The sequence below is a fragment of the Falco rusticolus genome, chromosome 9, assembly GCF_015220075.1.
Source record: "Falco rusticolus isolate bFalRus1 chromosome 9, bFalRus1.pri, whole genome shotgun sequence".
Taxonomy (NCBI): Eukaryota; Metazoa; Chordata; class Aves; order Falconiformes; family Falconidae; genus Falco; species Falco rusticolus.
The window spans coordinates 16,239,913-16,258,266 of NC_051195.1; positions in this window are offsets into that span (position 1 = coordinate 16,239,913).

Genomic DNA, 18,354 nt, shown 5'->3' on the forward strand with positions numbered 1-18,354 from the left:
GTGGGGGCACATGGAGAAGACTACTTAAAAATAACCCTGCCCAGAAAAAAAGAAAAACCAAAGCCGCTCCACAGCACAGATCACTCGCTCGGGAAATGCCTGAATAAATAAATGGACTGTGCAGCTTTTTGAAGCACCAAAATCAAGTTCCTCACACTCTGAGGAAAATTAATTCAAGTCAAGGGCCTACTCCTGATAATCCCCTGCCAGCGGCTACCCTGTCATATTGTGCCTTCAGTGCTGTTGGTTCACAGCCCTTCCGCTGGTGTTAAGGTCAAACCTAGTTGAAGAGGAAACGGGGAACAGACGGAATTGAGAGACTGTTTAAACAAGATACTCCTTCGTGGGAGTGGTATGTGGAACTGGGTATGTCTAATTCATGGAGATCCCAACAGTGCAGATGTCATAAACTTGGAAAGATGACGATCACTGGGACATTCACATGATATCATGTATTCGGGAAGTGTGTGGTAAGCTTTGCTGATAGCTAGTACCTCTGCATATTAAAGACACTTCGGAGCTGAACTGCTTAAGGTAGTTTCATGAATGAACAACCCAGATTTCACATTGGTGGAAGTCCCAAACTTAAGTAGGAAGAATATATAATATTGACTCTGCCTAGCTGACCAGTGGACCACGATGGCAACACAACAGGCTGAGTGAAGGAAGAAGTCGGTAGGTATGGATGACTTCAATTACTCAGTCTAGAAGAGGCAAAAATTGTATCCAGACTTGACAGAGTACGTTTTTACATGTCTCAATGGCTGTTTTGTGGAGCAGCTGGTTCAGGAGCCCATGTGGGCAATGCTTGACTTTAATCCTGAGTGGTTTACAGGATATGATGTAGAGAGTAACCGCTGAAGAGCTGCCCTGAAATGAGGCTCTTGATGTGCTTGGACTCTGTATCCTCGCAGGAATAAGACAAGCCAGAGTGTTCTACTATTGGCGTGCTCAGCTTCAAAAAAGGAGAACTAGACACAGATCAGGAAATTTGTTGAAAGAAAGACAGATGGAAGACCTAACTCTTTGCAGGGAGTATGGATATTGCTTCCATAAATCACATGGGAAGTGCGGAGAAAATAACTATGTATCAAGAAAAACTTGAGGGAAGAGTGAAAAGAAGCCAGTTTTGGCAGACTAAGTGAGATTGCAGGAGCAAGAAGGTATCCTATCAAAAGCTGAAGTGGTGTCCAGATGAAGAAAACTGAGAAGATGATAAACTCTGGCAAGTTAAATATACAAACATGATAAGGTTGGCTGAAGGAGTGTGAGGGACAATTGGCAAGAAGCATAACAACTAAAATGTCTGTTATCTGTTCAAACACATCATGAAAAGGAAGTCTGCCAGGGAATTGTTGGGTCAGTGGATGGTCAGGGGGCACGGAAGCCCTCAGGGGGTGATAAGGCTGTGCAGGAGGAGCTGATGAACTCTGGAGTCCCAGTATGAGTACAGATGTACACTGTAGCATGGGACAGCACTAACTCCTGCACAAAAGCTTATAGAATTAGTGGGTTTTTTTCTTTATGACATTATATCTACTGGTATTCCATTATTTCTGCTCTTTTCATAGTTTCTACTGATTTGCAGCTTACAGTTGTCAGGCTAATTGGTCATGGACTAGGGAGTACTTGGGGGAGAAACTGTCTTTACCTTGTTCTTGTACTCTTTCCCTGCACATGGAGTTCGGTCTGCTGTCGGAGGCAGACAGTAGAATAGACGGACCTTTGCTCTGACCTGAAATGGCTACGCAAATAGAGACTGTCTAGTCTCTCAAGAAGTTGACCTGGAGTGAGAGCAGGCCAGTTTATGCATATGGTAGCTTGGCTGGATCCAAGCTCAAAGCGAGACTTGTATTTGTATGAAGTGCTCTCCTAATGATACACCCTCTCCTTTTTCCTGTCTGGAAACTTTGTCCATGTGGATGCTGAGAATTGTCTGTGTCTGGGAACTTTGGCGAGTTAGGTGCTTCCATTTGAGCTGCCATACTCTGGCAAATCCTGGACACAATGGTGTGAACATGTCATGGTCTGTGGGATCTTCATCCAAGATACCTTGGCAAGACCTACTGCATGCCTTTTTCTTATAATAGCCAATTACAGCATGCCTGATGCATCTGGGGAACGTTAAACCTTACTGTGCCCTCAACAGCATTGAAAACCTGTAGGAATAGGAAACCTGGCACTTCAAAAAGCTGTGCCACAGAATCTTTACATGTGTGTTTGTCTAACTTCTGCTTTTAGGCTGATTTTGCTACCCCATAACGATCAGAAATTTGAAACTGCATCAGTTCCCAAGAAGAAACTAGGATTGAAGATGGATCGCAGGCTGAATGCAAGTCAGCAGTACCATGCCACTGTGAAACGGGCGGTCACATTAGCACACAGATACAGAATTGAAACCTGCAAAGTGCCTGCTCTCTTCCACTTGGCAAGGCCTTAGCTGAAGTGCTGCCCTACTTTTGGACAATAAAGGAGAATCCAGTGGAGAAGCACATGGTGGGTGGTGTTTCTATAGTAGGGAATTAATAAATTGCATAAACAAATGTTTCCTTTTTAAATAGCAGAATTGACATCTTTATTAGGTTGCAGTGCTTATAGAATCAAAAGACCCTTGTTCAAGTACCAAAGAATCCAGTTGGACAGGAGTGCAGGGTTTGGAAATCCTATTGAGGATGAATTCCAGCATGGAAGTTCTGGGGGGTTTGATGATCATGTGCAGTGGGGGTTTTTTTGAGGGGGAGCTCTGAACAAAGGAGATTGTAAGCAAGCAGTAGAAGTAAATTCTGAGACAAACTGGAATGTTTCGGTAGTGAAATTTGGGGGTAGTGGCTATTTGCCATCTTCAGTTCAAGAGACTTTGAAGATTTCATTTACAATATTCATAAATAATTATAGAGTATTAAGCAAGTAGCTGAAAGAGACTGGTTGTAGGAATGAGTCGTAAATTCGATGTGAGTCAGCAATGTTGCTGGGCTATGAAGGAGGCACACTGGGATGTGTGAACACACTTGTAACATGCCAGATTTAAATTATTACTTCGGCCTTCCTTGATGCTACGAAAGACCTCAGCTAAACTACCCTAATTCAGGTGATGCATTCCCAAGAGAGAACTGGTGGGATAGAGTGTTCAGAGAAGAACAAGGCTGCTGAGGAAAGAAAAAGTGGGTGCTATGACTCAGTCTAGAAAAGCGAAAACTGAGGTGAGATGGAAGGGGCCAAGTGTTCAGGAAGGGAGGCCAGGAACAGCCCATTCTCCAGTCCCAAATCATAGGGAAGGAAGTAAAAGGCTCAAACAGCAGGAAAGATTGCAATTAGGTGTCTGGAGACATATCTTGCTAGGAAGGACAGTGAAGCACTGAAATAGATTGCACAGAGACATGTTGAAACTCCGTTGTCCCGGGTTTTTAAGCACAGATTAGGGAAACATCTGTCAGAAATGACAGCAGTTTAGTTGATCACACTGTGGGGCAGAGGGCTGACTAGAAGACCTCTGGAGGTTTCTCCAAGCCTTACCTCCTAGGGCTGTAAGGTTTATTTCTTTATTATCTGATCATGGTATTGAGTCTCTGAGGAAGTTTCTTGAGTAAATTAAATCTGCTTAATTTTACTTCCAATAGGGTTCTTAAAGAGGAGGAAATTGTTCTGTTTTCACAGCGCTTGACTGCAAACTGTGAATAATTATGGCAGCCTCATAGAGAGATCACAACACGTGGCAATTAACATATATGTCGAAACAAAGGGGAATGATTCAGTTTCACATGTGAAACAAAAAAAAAAATCTATCCGATTCTGGCATAAGTGAAAGCCTGGCTCTTGCAGATCAAATGCAAGAGGGAAAAGACAAATCTTTCAAAACATGATATGTGATAGAAAGTACTAGCTATAGCTCAGTAAGGGTGTGAAGGAAATGGATAAAGGAGTGAAAAAACAGAGTATAAAAAGATTAGCTCTCCAGTAAAGAGCCAATATGATTGCAGAAGCATTAAAGTCCCTGCAGGAGATTTACTGAAGACTCTGCCCTGGATTAGAATTTGATATAAAATAACTTAACTGAAGTCATACAATTTCTGTGCCATTTGTAGCTGAGTTAATAGCATATGTTCCTGGAGGATTACAGTCAATGATTAAGGAAATTAGGTTTTGTTTGAATTTAATTTAGTTGTATAAAGCTGCTACAATAATTTACAGCTTTGATATTTAATATTTAATAACCCAGATCTTAAAAGAATCCAAGATATAGCAATGTCATTATATATTGAAATATTATCCCCATAAGTCATTTATATTTGCTAGTAGATAAGAATGTTCATCAACTAGATGGGCTCAACAGGAGCTACTTGATAAAAAACAATGCAGCTTTACAGGTGGTGGTGGGGAAATCTTTCTGTATCTGTTCTCCAGTAAATCATAATTCACTTGAAGAACTTTGTAGTCTCAGTAACCACAAGAATATACCTCTTGATAGTCTTCTTTTATCTAATTTCCTAGCTTTTGGCTCCATGAACGTTACAAACCCTGACTCTTCTTTCTTACAAGCCTGCTTTTGCTCCTCCCCCATTCCTTTTTTTTTTTTTTTTTTTTCCCAATGCTTTCCTCAGTCTCCCATCTAGCAAGCCATCCTGCCTCTGTTCAGAAGAAAGGAGGCATGTAAAAGAACTCTCCTATCTGAAAATCCAGCCCCTGGTATTTTGGGGCACCCTTTCTCTTTGTCACTAAATTGATAATAGCCGTAAGACGTGGTCTAAGTCCCACCCTATACCCATGCCCCCAGCTGCAGAATCCACTCTCAGAAAATACTTGTAGTCTTACCATCCAAAGTGCAAAGCTGCACCATACAAAGGAAGAGAGCAAGAAGATTCCAGTGACCAGCCTGTCCTCATTTTCTCTCTTTCTCCCCTATAACCTGGACATAATTTTCACTCCGTGCTTCTCTTTTTGTGCTCGTAGTTATTTCTCTCCCTCTCTATACGTTTTTTTGTTTGTTTGTTTGTTTTTTTAGGATGGGGCCCATCAAATGCTTGGCTGCTTTGGATAGCTACTGCCTATTGTGGACCACTGACTTCCAAGACATAGATCTGATTCGGAAAACTGAGCTTGGCACAAACTTCAGTTTGTATTTATTGCACTATGAGCACAGCCTTTTAGAAAGGAAGGTGAAAGCGATTACTGTGTGGTGCTGTCAGTTATTAGGGGCCACGGGTCTGCAATGAGCCTTCGGCCCCTGGCCAGTGTCAGGAGGTGTGAGCTGGCGGAGCTCCACTGACATCAAAGCTTCTAGAGCCCCAAAATACGGCACCGAGGGGTATGTTTTCCCCTCTGTTTTAAGGCTGGGGGAAAGCATATGAGCAGTTTATAGCTCTCTGTAGGTATACATATTTTCTGTTGGTTTTATAGTTCAGAAAAAAAGCCTTCTGGAAGGACCATTTCTTCTTAAAGAACTAAGGGCCGGGGGGGAGGGGGGGAATGAGTTTCAAGTATTTTATTAGTATTTGTAATTCCTTCTCCAGTCTGGGCTTTCTTTCTAAGGACACGCGGGAGTTCTGCAGCACTGCATCTTTCAGAGAATAGAAGCAACCTTGTTCTGCAGGTGCTATTTCAACCATGGTTGAAGTGGGACAGCTAAAGCATTTGTCCTCAGCAAAGAGGAAAAATTCTCATTTTTGGACAGGAATCCTTTGAATGGTCTTTCTAGTCATTGCCCTGTTTTCTAGTGTAAGAATCATGTGATTGCCCCACAGGAAAAATGTTTTTTCAGGTATGGTGGCTGGACGCAGATTCCTGGTGCAGCTATTGCTCGTAAAAAGGTCAGCTCCTTTCACAGATGCTACACCAGGCATAGAGGCAAAGTACTTCAGGCTTTGTAAGACAGTTGTCAAGATAAGTTTGTAAGCTAAAAGCTAATAGCACTGCTGTTGTTTACACTGTGGGTACCTTTGCATAGTATCTTACAATTAAGTTCTTCCTCCTTGATCTGAACTTACTGGAATTTCTATGAAAGTAATTATTATGGCAGCAAGTGTGAGCAAACGGGTCTGAGGCCAAGCTCATACAACCGGTGTCTCACTACAGTTGATAACTTTGGGGACAGTGTCTTGGTAATTATAATCATATACCTCTGATAAACTCAAAGCATAATTAAGAGTTTGATCAGTTGACAAAATGTTGACTATATTTTAAAAAGCCCTGTAATGTTGGTACTGGATACGCAAGTCCAGTCTCTCACGAAGCCAGGTTGTGTCTCATCAGGGGAGTCATGGAAGGACACTGGCTTCTCTGCACACCTGTGCCTGATAAATTGTGTGTGTGTGGATATATTTTTTAAAATTTTATTTTCCATGATACAAAGGTTGTGTGTAAGCCTTTGCCATCATCACTCAGAACAGTTCAACAATGGTACTTGGCTATGGTCTTAATAAGCCACTTTCCTTCTTGAGAATATTGGGGTCCAGTGATGATCTGCATATATGTGTATATTTGTATGTATGCATTTTCTGTCCCCTGACATGTATTCAGCATTTAATGAAGAAAATAATACTGAAGCTCTGTACAAAACTCCTTAGTATTTCTACAAGCTAATTTGTTAAGCTGGCTTTTTAGTCTCTGTGTTGGAAAGGACTGAAAGACTGGACTGTACCACAAAATACAGGTTGGCAGATGGGGAAATTTTTGCATGAATCCAGACAAGGGGAGGGGGAGCATGTAAAGGAAACAACTTTCCCCTGCACAAAAAAAACCAACCCTCAGTCACAATCTGCTAATCATATTCATCATCACTGTAATAGAAATATAATGACATGGGTCTTTGAGAGCAAGGCTTCCATAAAGCTGTCAAGATGCTTAATTATGTTCTTCTGTCGCATTTGACTGCCACAGACCTCCAAAGTTGTGGTTTTTTGTGGTTTTGGTTTTTTTTTTTTAATAAAGTAGTATGATTAGCAATACCCTTTTTGAACTGGAATACTGTACTGACTTTCCTGTCCTCTTGTTATCAGGGAAAACTTCCTAAGGACAAAAATTTCCACATCTTTGTTGCTTGCAAAATATATTCAGTTTTACAAACAAGCTTCTTCCCGAAGGCTGCAGTTTCTGAACAAACCATCTGCTCAATCATTTTCTTTCCTGGCAAAAAGAGAGGCTGAGTGCCAGAATTTTTTTTTTTTTGTGTGTGTCTGTGATGTTTACCCATAAGTTATTAATACCTATCTGACACCCATAGAGATTTTTACCTTTTTTCTTTTGAGTAAAACAGTATTATTGAGTTGTCTGACAAAAAATGACTGAGCATTGTTTCTGATCACGCCTGCTATTCAGCTAACAATGCCAGCTTGTTTATGAATCATGTCATCTGTTGCCTCCTCTTGAGTGCTTTATCCTGTTGACTATACCTCCCTTGTCCTTTGAGACATCTGTCTGTGCAGGTCCGGGTATACATAATGACTTGAGAGACTTGAATAAAGAGAGCTTATGTGGTGTAATAGTCACATACAGATACCTTCTGGAGTTTAGACTCAGCAATGTCACAGTATGTTCCTAATAGTCTTTAGACTGCCTTGAAGTCAAATGTCAATTCTGAGTTTGCTGATGGGAAAAATCACACATGGAAAAGCCATTCAAAAAAAACACCCCAAAACGTACAGACACAAAAAAACCAACTAATGATCTCAATGAATGGCTGCTAGTTCTCATGAATTTGCTGTGTCTGATAAAACTGTGTTTGAAATAGTAAAATCTTACTTGACAGGAGAATCTTCAGCATCTGACAAGAAATAATAAGGAAAGGTTTTAGACTGAATTTTGTAATTATCTGCTGACTTTTCTGTGTTTAGTGTATACTAGTAACAGCACTCCAGGATTCAAATGAGAAGACAAAAGGAACAGTTTGTTGCGGTAAGTCTGGCATGTGTTCAGGGCAGCTTTACCCTCAAAATCCCTCAGAAAAGAAAATAGGAGTACATCAGAGTATTTACTGTACTAAAGGACAGTCAGACAAAACCCAATAAATCTCATCAGGCTATATTTTATTTTTTAAGAGTAAAAATTAACTACTTGATCCAACAGTTTCCACTGGAGTATTTCAGTTATGCCAGCTTCCGTTAACGGTTTCAGTGGGGGAAGATAGTCCTGTGGTTCTTCGCAACACCTTGGCTAACTAGTATCTACATTGACTAGCAGCTGTGGAGTGCCTGTTCTGGAAGTTTGATTGGGTTCTACTAATTTAGTGGTTTAACATTAACTTTGTAGAAATCAAAGTTTATCCAAATATGGCATATTTTTAGAAATCCTACTAATTTATTCTTGTTGTTGGTAATTGAATTCGGAAAACAGGGACTCTTCTAGAACAAGATACATAAGATTATGTCAGTTCTCTACTTGAAAGTCCCTTTCAGTATCTCAAAGATACAGTTTTGACATTGTTGGAGGATTTGAGGCAAGAGGTAACTTGTTCTCAGAAGGAGATTTTGTTGGTTTTATTGCACCAAGTAAACCAACAATCTTTTAGAATCAGCCCATTAAAATGTAGAGCTCAGAATCTCAGCCCAAAGGGAGTGCTGCCGTATTCAGATGTTCTATGAAAATAGGCCACAATTATAGTTCCATCGGAAGGACCTTGCTTTACTAACTACAGCTAGTCTGTGTGGTTTGAATTTTGCATGTGTGTTTTGGGTATGTGGGAGGGGTTTTTTGAGTGTGTGTTTGCTTGGTGGGGTAGCAACCAGAGAAAGAGAGGCGAGAAGGACAATGGAGGCCTGACCAAGCTGTCCAAAACTGCTTTTATTGCACAGAGGTAGTATACATCATATGGTAAGGTACATTATTTTGAAATGCAGCCCTAAATGCCCAGAAGCTCAGGATCCTGATTTATAGTACTCTATAAGCTGAAGACACTTTGCCAATTCTTTCATTCCTGTGGTGAGTCAAGAAATATTTAATACTTTTCTTGAGAATATTGTGAAATCTCAGACTTTTCTTAAAGTATGTCTAACTCTGGCAGGAAAGAACTTTGCAACTGAGACGCAGAAAAACCTTTATTCTTTAAATTCACAGAATGTGTGGGGAGGATCTAGGTCCTGATCTTTGTAGCAAGGAATGTTGCCTTCTGTGGCCCTGAGTTGCCACAACTGTTGAAGAAGTCAGATAGGTAAAACACTTATTCCGCTGGGGTAGACATAAAGGACTACTGACCAAAGTGAACCACTGGTGCTACGGAACTGGAAATTGAAATTAGTATGCCAAAACTGAAGCACTAGTACGACACAGGGAATGACACACGAGCATATAATTTATAAACTGTAATTTGGCATATTTTGAGGAAACATAATACATGTAAATGATGTCCACGTTCTGAGATACTGATATAGATGCAATATAGATGGAAGGTGCAGCAGTTTTGGACTGCTCCAGTTTCTTCATAAACTATTTAACTTAATTCATCTCTATGGCTTGAGGGGTGGTGGTTTTGGTGGGGTTTTTTTTCTTAACTGTCTTACGCATGTTTGACAGCAATAATTAGCTACAAGTCTGTGAACTGTCATGCACAAATGAAATTGATAGTTTCCCAAATATAATACATTTCTAGAATGGAGAAGGTTCTACAAAAAAACCCCAGACAGTTGGAGTTTTCTATTACTCATTGTCGTAATTAGTATTATGTTGTTTATTAAATTGATAGGACAGTATGAGGAGGACTATACTGGTACTTCTCACTTACGATTCTCGTATTTTGTCATCTATGCAAACAGCTTTCTTGTGACACCATTTTATTCTGCACAGTATTAATGAAACTATCCCAAACTGTTTTACTGCATATCACCCATTCAAAGGCTTAAAGGGTAGTGGAACTGTGATACGAAATAAGATGTAATGTCGAACAAACTTTCTGGCTGTTGCTACAGGCTCTAAGAGGTCAGAGAAGAAAGTTGTACCAGATGTAGAAATTAGGTGGTGGTAGTTTGTAACAAGAGGTCAGACATAGCTAGATTAGGAGCACCAAAACAGGCCCAACTTGAGATACGCTGAAAGAGGCATCTGTAAAGGAAGTGAGCCTGGACAATGAGAGATGGACTCTGAAATGGCTCATGTGCTGACTGTTGCTACAAGTTCAGGAATCTTCCAGTGTGGTGGTTGGACAGACATTCTTGAACTTGTAATAGGTCAATTCACAAGCCTGATGAGGAACCAGAATGGCAAGTTGTGGCTGGGCTTTCAGATAAGGCAGAATTGAAACTGTATTGGAGATACTGAAGAGCAGACTTACAAACGTAGCGGGGGGTGAAAGAGGGAAGCATTGTTTAGCATGATGTCAGTAGTGAAGCATGAGTTAATATCTTTAGCAATAAATGCAGTAAACTGTGCAGTATCCTAAAGGGACATGCTACATGATCTGGAGGATGTGGATGAACTGTCCACCCATTCTTGGCAAGTTCTGCAGTTTTGAAGTCCTACATAGCAAGGCTAAAAAACAACATTTAAAGAATGAGGTATTGAAACCAGAGCTGCATTATGCTGCAGAAAAATACATTGCAAACAAAGTGTCGAGTGAAATAAAATAGGGTAGGCGCAGTTGGTTTCTCATAATCTGGAGTCCCTGGCTCATCTTTTTTGTATTTCAAGGCAGTTACCCAAAGGAAATGGAGAAATCGTAGGATTACTGATGCAGAGATGTTTTGCAAACTCAGCTGGGGCATGGAGAGGGGGGTGTGTGTGGTGTTTTGCAGGTTTGGGGGGTGGGGGTAAGGGAGTTGGTATTGGGGTTTTTTTGTTTGGTTTAAGGGGGTTTTGCTACCAGCCGTACTGCAGGTTCCACACAGGCCCTCAAACTCATCCCTTTCCATCTTTCTTCTCAGTAATATTAATAGCTTTTCAGTACCAGCTTTTAAAAATGTTGCTTTCGGTAGCGCACCTGACTTCTTCTCTTCAATCTCTCACTAACAGAATTTAGTTAGGGGGAAGGAGATAACGCTCACACTTACTCTTGATGCCATTTACCTCTTAATTTGCATGAATATCACATTCCAAAAGGAGGATTTTCTTTGTTTTAAGAACAAGATATTTAGTCACTGTTACCCGTGTGTTGTATATTAATAAAACTGGTAAAAGGAGAAATGTCACAGTAAAGCATATTAAGTAAAGGACACTTCATGGAATATGGAAAGTGTCCTAAGTCAAAATAACTAGCCTTGAAAAACTGGCAACTACTGTTGCTATAAATACAGCTGCACCAAAGATGCTAAAAGAAATGCCTCCATGGAGGTATTTAAAGGTATTTTAATACTTCTGTCACTACATGCCATCCATGGGTGCAGCTGTACAATGTTCACAAGTGTGAGAAAAGAACTAAATATGAAATGTCTAATAATAACACAAAAACCTTATTCATCTTTATTTTATTGGGTATTTATCGTATTAAAGAAAAAAAGAAAAAACCTCTAAAATACAGGGTCTGTGTCCCTGACAGACTTGCAGGGACTTAAATTGGTGGCTCTGAGTGGGTTCATTCCATTTCTTGGATTAGCCTCCAAGGACAAGCTTCTAATGAAATTTTGATCTCTCTTGCTTTTGCACATAAGCAGCTTTGTGCCCTTGCAGTAGGGTAGGCAGAGCTGGTCGGTGGGTGTTTCTCAGGGACCTGTTGTAGACATGATGTCTGCACGAGCAAAGCTACCAGCATGGGAAAGGCAGGTGTGCTGTAAAGTTTTGGTAGATAAACCATTGCTATGTCACAATGGTGCCTACTGGATTGAAAGTGGTTTAATACATTGTTGTATTCTGGTCTGAAGCCACTAAGGAAGGAAGTTAAATATCAGACTAAAAATAGGTTGATGAATTGAAACCCTCCTCTCGCTCTTGAGGAGATGTAGACCAGGAAATCCCTGCAACTGTCTGAGGCAAAAATTCTGGGATAAAAAAGTGTCTAGATGTGGCTTTACCATTTGTCACAGATGACGCTGTATCACCCTAGGTTTCAAGGACAGTCCTGTAAGCCAATATCACATGTAACGAAGTGACCAGTTACTTTGAAATTACAGGTTGAGCCTGGACTGCTAAACTAGAGACCGGTTTTCAAACACTTCCATATAAATAAATCACTGCTGGCCAAGTTTGCGATAACGTAATTGAAGCTTCACATTGCAGTCCTAGAGCAATCTGGCTTCGGGCCAAGAGGTAAAACTAAACATGCTTTAGTAAAACTGTGGGGATGATCCTACTGCAGAAGGACTTGCCCTGGGTGTTGACAAGCACCCTCCAAGCTTAATCAAGTCAGCTGGTATGAGGCTGCCTTGGTGGATACTGGTGAGAGGCTGCACCTTCAAGTAGAGCAAACTCTTCCCATTCCAGTCCTCGTCCAACTGTGTGTTGCCTTCAGAGGACTGGACTGGGCTACACTATGAAGGTGACGTATCCTATTTGTCTTTTCCTGATATGACCAAACATGCTGTCCCAGCGTCATGCCATGCCACTGCAATGTGGCATAGTTAGCTTATGGTTGAATAGATGGAAGAACCTAAACTTGAGCAAGATGGCAATGACTCTGGTTAATTGACAGGAGCATTTGTAGATGCCTCTGTGGTGAGATAGCTTTGTAATGGAGGTCAGCAGCACCTCACCATAAGACTTGTGAGTCTCAGAAGCTTCAAAGTGCACAGGAGTCCCCTCACAGCCATGAGCTCCCTGAGCACATCAAGCCCATCTTCTCCACTGTGCTGACTTACTATTTGGCACTGAATCAAGTTCAACTCCTTGGCCCTTCTATTCAGAGACCCAGAGTTTAGGCTCAGGCCTTCTAAAGGGCAGCTGTCAGCTCCGTGGTCAACAGCTTTCTCTTCAGGCCTAATGGAACGTTCTTATGATCAAGACACAGGCCTGTGCCAGAAAGCAGGCTTCCAAAGGGGGCGGTGTAAGACCATGTTATAAACTTCCCCGAGAGTTAGGGACCCTCACAGATACGGTACCCTGCTCCAAGTGCAAAATACATCTCTTTGATCTTGGTTCCTCTAAGATAAACATGTAGCTGTGTGCAGTTTTTTCTTTTAATTCCCTACCAAAACAAAACACTTCACTGCAAATGCTTTTCCCCTTGAGGGATGAGAGTACTAATGACATGACAGATGTTAGTCATGGTTGCTTCGTACACTACTGGAAGGTACTTGGATGCTATGGAGATGATTATGACATAAGAAGTTTTAGAATAATGCAACTAGAGCTTGTATTTGTATTTAAAATTAATCACTGGCTTTCAGTTTTTTAGCCACTGAGCTGACAATTATTTTCAAGCCATGTGAAGTGCAGATCTCGGGCAGGAAAATAAGTACTTTTTCTACCCAAGATCAGTGCATTAGTAATAGATGATTTATGTTCAAGGGAATTTGAAACCCAGCCCTTAATGGTGAGGTATGACAAGTGCGTGTGTGTGAAGGGGAAGAGAACACTCAAAGAGCTACTGAGGGAGGCGAGTTTCTAACGTTCTTCCCTCGCCTACTTGCAGTGTTGATAAAAATGCTAATGGCCTCTATTGTGCATGTATCTATTTTGATAACCATAATGCGGGGGGGAAGCATTAAGCTGAAGTGTGTCTTCACCAGAGTATTTATCGAGCTGCTCTACAAAAGCCAAATCTGGGCTCCTAGCTTAAATATTGGCTTCAGATATTAAACTCTAGAAATTGCACTCACGGCATGAGGAGCTTAGGGCATGTAACTTTCACTTATTCTTATGGTCATCTGACAATACCTAGGTTTTAATTTCCTTTGTTGTAGAGTGGGTAAATGCAAACATAGGCAAGATCCTCAGCGTCCCAAAAGGAAGTTCCTGTTCCAGTCACAAGGTTCAGCAATTCTTACATACAGCCTAGCCTGTACTGCATCTCCTTCCCAAAGCCTTGCAAAAGAAGATGGCTTAGCTACTAGCTAGCAGGTTTGGACTGTCATTTTGGTTGAAGAAGTATAGCACGAACTGTTGCATGCCTTGGCAAGAACATCCATTTGGCAGCTGCTTCTGGTTTCAAATCAAATACCACATCCTACCTCCCCACTGTTACTGAGAGCCACAGATGAGCAGAGTTAGCTGTGGCTTGCTTCCAGTTCTGTTGTGCGATCAGCTTACACACCAATGGGACAACTAGCAATGCAGACAGCACTCACCAAGCTTGGCTTTTAGCCGTCAGTTAATCCACAACCTGAAATTCTACAAGAAAATTGAGTCTATGCAGAAAGTATTTTCAGCTGTGCTTGAACTGACCATTCATTTCATGTTCTGAGGAGACAAGGCCTCACCCAGCATCATGGAAGAGACCTGAGCATTTCTCAAGTCCAACAAACATCAAAGCAGGTCTTTAAAAGCCCTATGAAAAATCTACCTGCTCTATATAGAACGATACAGTGTTTGCTGCTATTCTTATTTGTTCTTTGTGAGAAGAGCCATCTGTGTAAAATGGTACTGAAAAAAGGACTTGTTGGTGGGAGTGTTTTGATTTTGACTTGGTACCACATCCACAAAGGCTTATTTACCACATCATCAAGATTTCCCAGATCCCAGCTTGTAGGTAGTCCCAATGATCTCCCACCACTGCCAGCAGGGTTGGGCTGCCCCAGGTTCGCAACATGTTGCAGGGCAGCCACAAGCAGGGTGCTGAAGCCAAGACCGCTGGGCCTCAGTTACAAGTCCAGCTTGGCTCCCCGCTGCATGGGGCTGTAGGGCTGCAGGGCTGCAGAGCCATGTGGCTCCTCTTCGCTCCACTCTGCTCCGTGTAGCTCTGAGGTCTATCCACACAGTTTGTGACTCACGGCCACGTGCAACTTTTGCTGTTCTGGCTGATGTTGTCAGCAACTACGATCATCCTTCTGCAGTTTGCTGATGTTGCTGTACTTTAATGCATGCAAATTGTTTTTGGGATAACCTAACTCCTTTCTTTAAGTACGTGTACCTAACTGGGTCTTTGCCTGCCTAACACCAGGAACAAGGAAGAATCCAGGGCAGGGAGATGACTAGGGAATAAAGATGGTTTAGAGAGAGAGGGAGGAGCTGGGTGAATTCCCATCATGTTTGCTATACATGGGTATGAACCTCAGTGCTGTTGGTGCATGGTTTCAGATACCTCTTAGATGGTACATATGAAAATGTAGCAATTCCTGGCATGTACCACAATTTCCTTGAGAAGTACAATGTCATATGGTTTGTGCAATAATTTGAGAGTAAAGACATTTATTATTTTTTTTTAAGAACAAGAGCTGATCTAGCTGATTTGCCCAAAGACCAAATAAATTAAAAATGCCATTGTTCAATTCTTTGGCTGTTGTAAGCAAGAGCTTGTTTGTCTAATTGTTTGGTAACAGTTGTTTACCCAGTAGCCTGAGTTCGCTTACCTCAATGAGTCTTCTGGGTGCACAGCAGCTGTATAAATGGATAACAGGTACCTGAATGCAGTTTTTTCCACTGATTTATTCGGCCTCTGAGAGAAGTACTTGCTGTTAAAATGAAACCTCAGTTCAGAAAAGATGAGGGATATGAACAATGGGATTGGGTATCAAACTAAATGAGATTAGGGTGAATTTTATAAATAAAAGTACTTTAAAACAGAGTTACGTCTGAAACCAATTAACAAGGGCTTTTAATTAGTGAAGTCGTAATATTAAGGACCTTTTCTTTAATATTTTATGGTAATCAGGCTCTCACATTTACAATTCAGCAGTGTTCCCCATACAAATAACTAGTTAAAATTCTTAATTAGATTATAGTGACTATAGGAAAAAGTTGTTCTAAAAGTAAAATTATAGACTTATGACTAATGCTGTACAAATTAGCATAAAGTAGTCAGACCAAATTATCCCTGTGAGTTTGCAATTAGGAGCACCTGCTATTAGTGCACTTGCTAAACTTTTATCAATTAATCATTACTTCCTCAAATAACAAGAACAAAACTGAATGTTGTGAATATTGTGAGAATGATTAATTGCTAGTGGTAAATTGCTGACTAGCTCCATTATTACTTCTACTTTAAGGATTTTCAGAAACGTGTTTATCAGTTTTATGAATGCATAAATTACACTAATGTACTCAGTATCAGTTGGGTATTTTTTGTCCTACTTAGCTGGTAGCATCTGTTCTCAAACTTATCTAAGTCTTGGAGACTTTCAGAGCATAACTATGTAACAGAACATCATTTTTACCTTGAGCTTTTTTCTCTTCTTTTTCCAAAATGCACCCTAAACTCAGACTCCTAAATCCTAATGCTAGGAAAGTAAATCAGTAAATTTATTAATTCTTCCAAGTACTGGGCATAGTGTAATTTCCATCATCTGAAAACACTGACCTTTGACATTTGAAAAAGATAAGTTTAGGCAATGAAGTTAACGCTAAATTGTATTTGTCCCAGCTTTATGAAACAGAATTGTCCTGTTTTTTTTTTCAATACATACATTAATATATGAGGGAGTATTACACCCCTGGTGTGTAACTGAAGTGGATGTTTTAGTCTCTCATTTTTCATGAGGCCTCTATTTCCATGGGTCTTAGACATTCTGAAAAGGTTAGTGAAGTAGGATACTAATCAATGGTTCAATAAATGATGCAGTTTGAAGCCTTCTTCTTCTACACTAACTGGGGGTTGGAGTAGATTTTAAAATTTGCCAATTCAGGAGTGCTTTTAGTCCTGTGTAAACAGAGGCATTGCAGCTTTAACATAAATTGGAGAACATGTCAACAGCAGATTGCTAAAATGCGTGATACTGCGTTACTAGATTCATAAGAAATATAGGAAAATCTGGAAATTATCAAGAGATACATGAAATGCTGTGAAATGGCTAGAACTGTTTATCTTGGCTGCTCCGAGATGAAGTCACTACATGGATGGAACAACCCTGAAGTGCAGCTTGTGAAAACTGCCAGAAATCAAGATTCCACAAAGTTGAAAAAAAAAAACAAAAACCCAAACACACCAAAAATCGTAAATCAGCCAGTGTGTGTGTGGGGAATCCAAAAAGCTAGATATTTTTGACATGCCTCAGAGCTGTAAATGGAGAAGGTATGGGTGAAAGACTCTCCTCGCTCCCTGACCATCAGAGCTATAAGGAAGAACCGCTTTCCAATAACCCTTTAGCTTCCTAGAGAAAAATGTACTTGTAAATTAAGACTACAGTTTTTATTATATTAGCTGCTGAACAGATAGTGCTAGTAAATATTGCTTAGCTTAGTTAGTCCCTCATAGTGAAACGGAGGTAACAGAGGAGCACCAGAAAACTTGTAGCTACCATCTAAAATTTACCTAGCACCTGAAATGTTCTCAGAGCTCTATGAACCTAATCAACAATATCAATAATAGCCTTTGTCCTAAATCTTGCAATCAAGAGCCTTGATATGGTGCCGTGGAAATTCCTACTGAGAGCTTTTGGTGAGGCAAGCTTAGTGCCCCTCTGCAAAGTGCCCCCTTGTTTGGAGCACTGGGCTTCCAAGCAGAAGCCCAGCTAGAGGCTGCGCTATAGCAGCACGGATGGCTGGCAGGGAAGCTATGTCTGCAGGGCCTCTCTAGGGAGTAAAAGCAGTAGGCTGGACTGCTTCTCTCTGTGGTTTTTTAGACCTTAACCTGGACTGAAGAGGTAATTAAGAGCAATGAGGCATTTCTGTGCAGTTACTTTCAAGGCACCAGTTGAGGTCAGCCTTAAGCAGCCATGTCCTCTAAAGTCATGTTCTTCTTCTCTAATGCCACTCTGTCCAAACACCCATGTATCTTCAGGCCCCACTGTGTGAAAGAGAACACCTAGCAGAGCAGGTCTGCTGTAGTGAACACTCCTTTGTGATTAATTCCTACATTGCACAAAGAACACTAGTCGAAGGCAAATATGATGCTTACATGAGCTGCTTATCGTGTTTCGATAATATATGCATAATATTTGATCATTTCACAAAACAGTAATAGAAATTACTCTAAATTAAAATATTTTATCGAGAACTTAGACTTGAGGCATGCAAACCATGGAGGTGCATACCACAGCCCAGCGGCGGTAGCCTGGCGGTCAGTACAGAGGTAGCCATGTAATGCATAAGTATAGTGGGGGGATCCCGAGCAACACCCTCAGGAAATGTGATGAGAACAAAATGCTGGCATCATGAAATGCAATATTTATCAGAAATTCCCCTTGATTATTTCCTTCATGATTGGTAAAGTGGCCAAAGGTATAGTTTCAGCGAACAGCAACGAAAATTACAGAGCATCTAATGATGATCGTGCTCAAAAGCGTGAAAATTTTTGCTGTTTCTCTTGCTGACGTTTCCCTATCCCCCAGCTTAAAGGCCAGGTACTTTTGATAGATTAAAATTTTCTCCTACACCTTATCGAACGCAAGACAAGCTGAACTTGTGTTT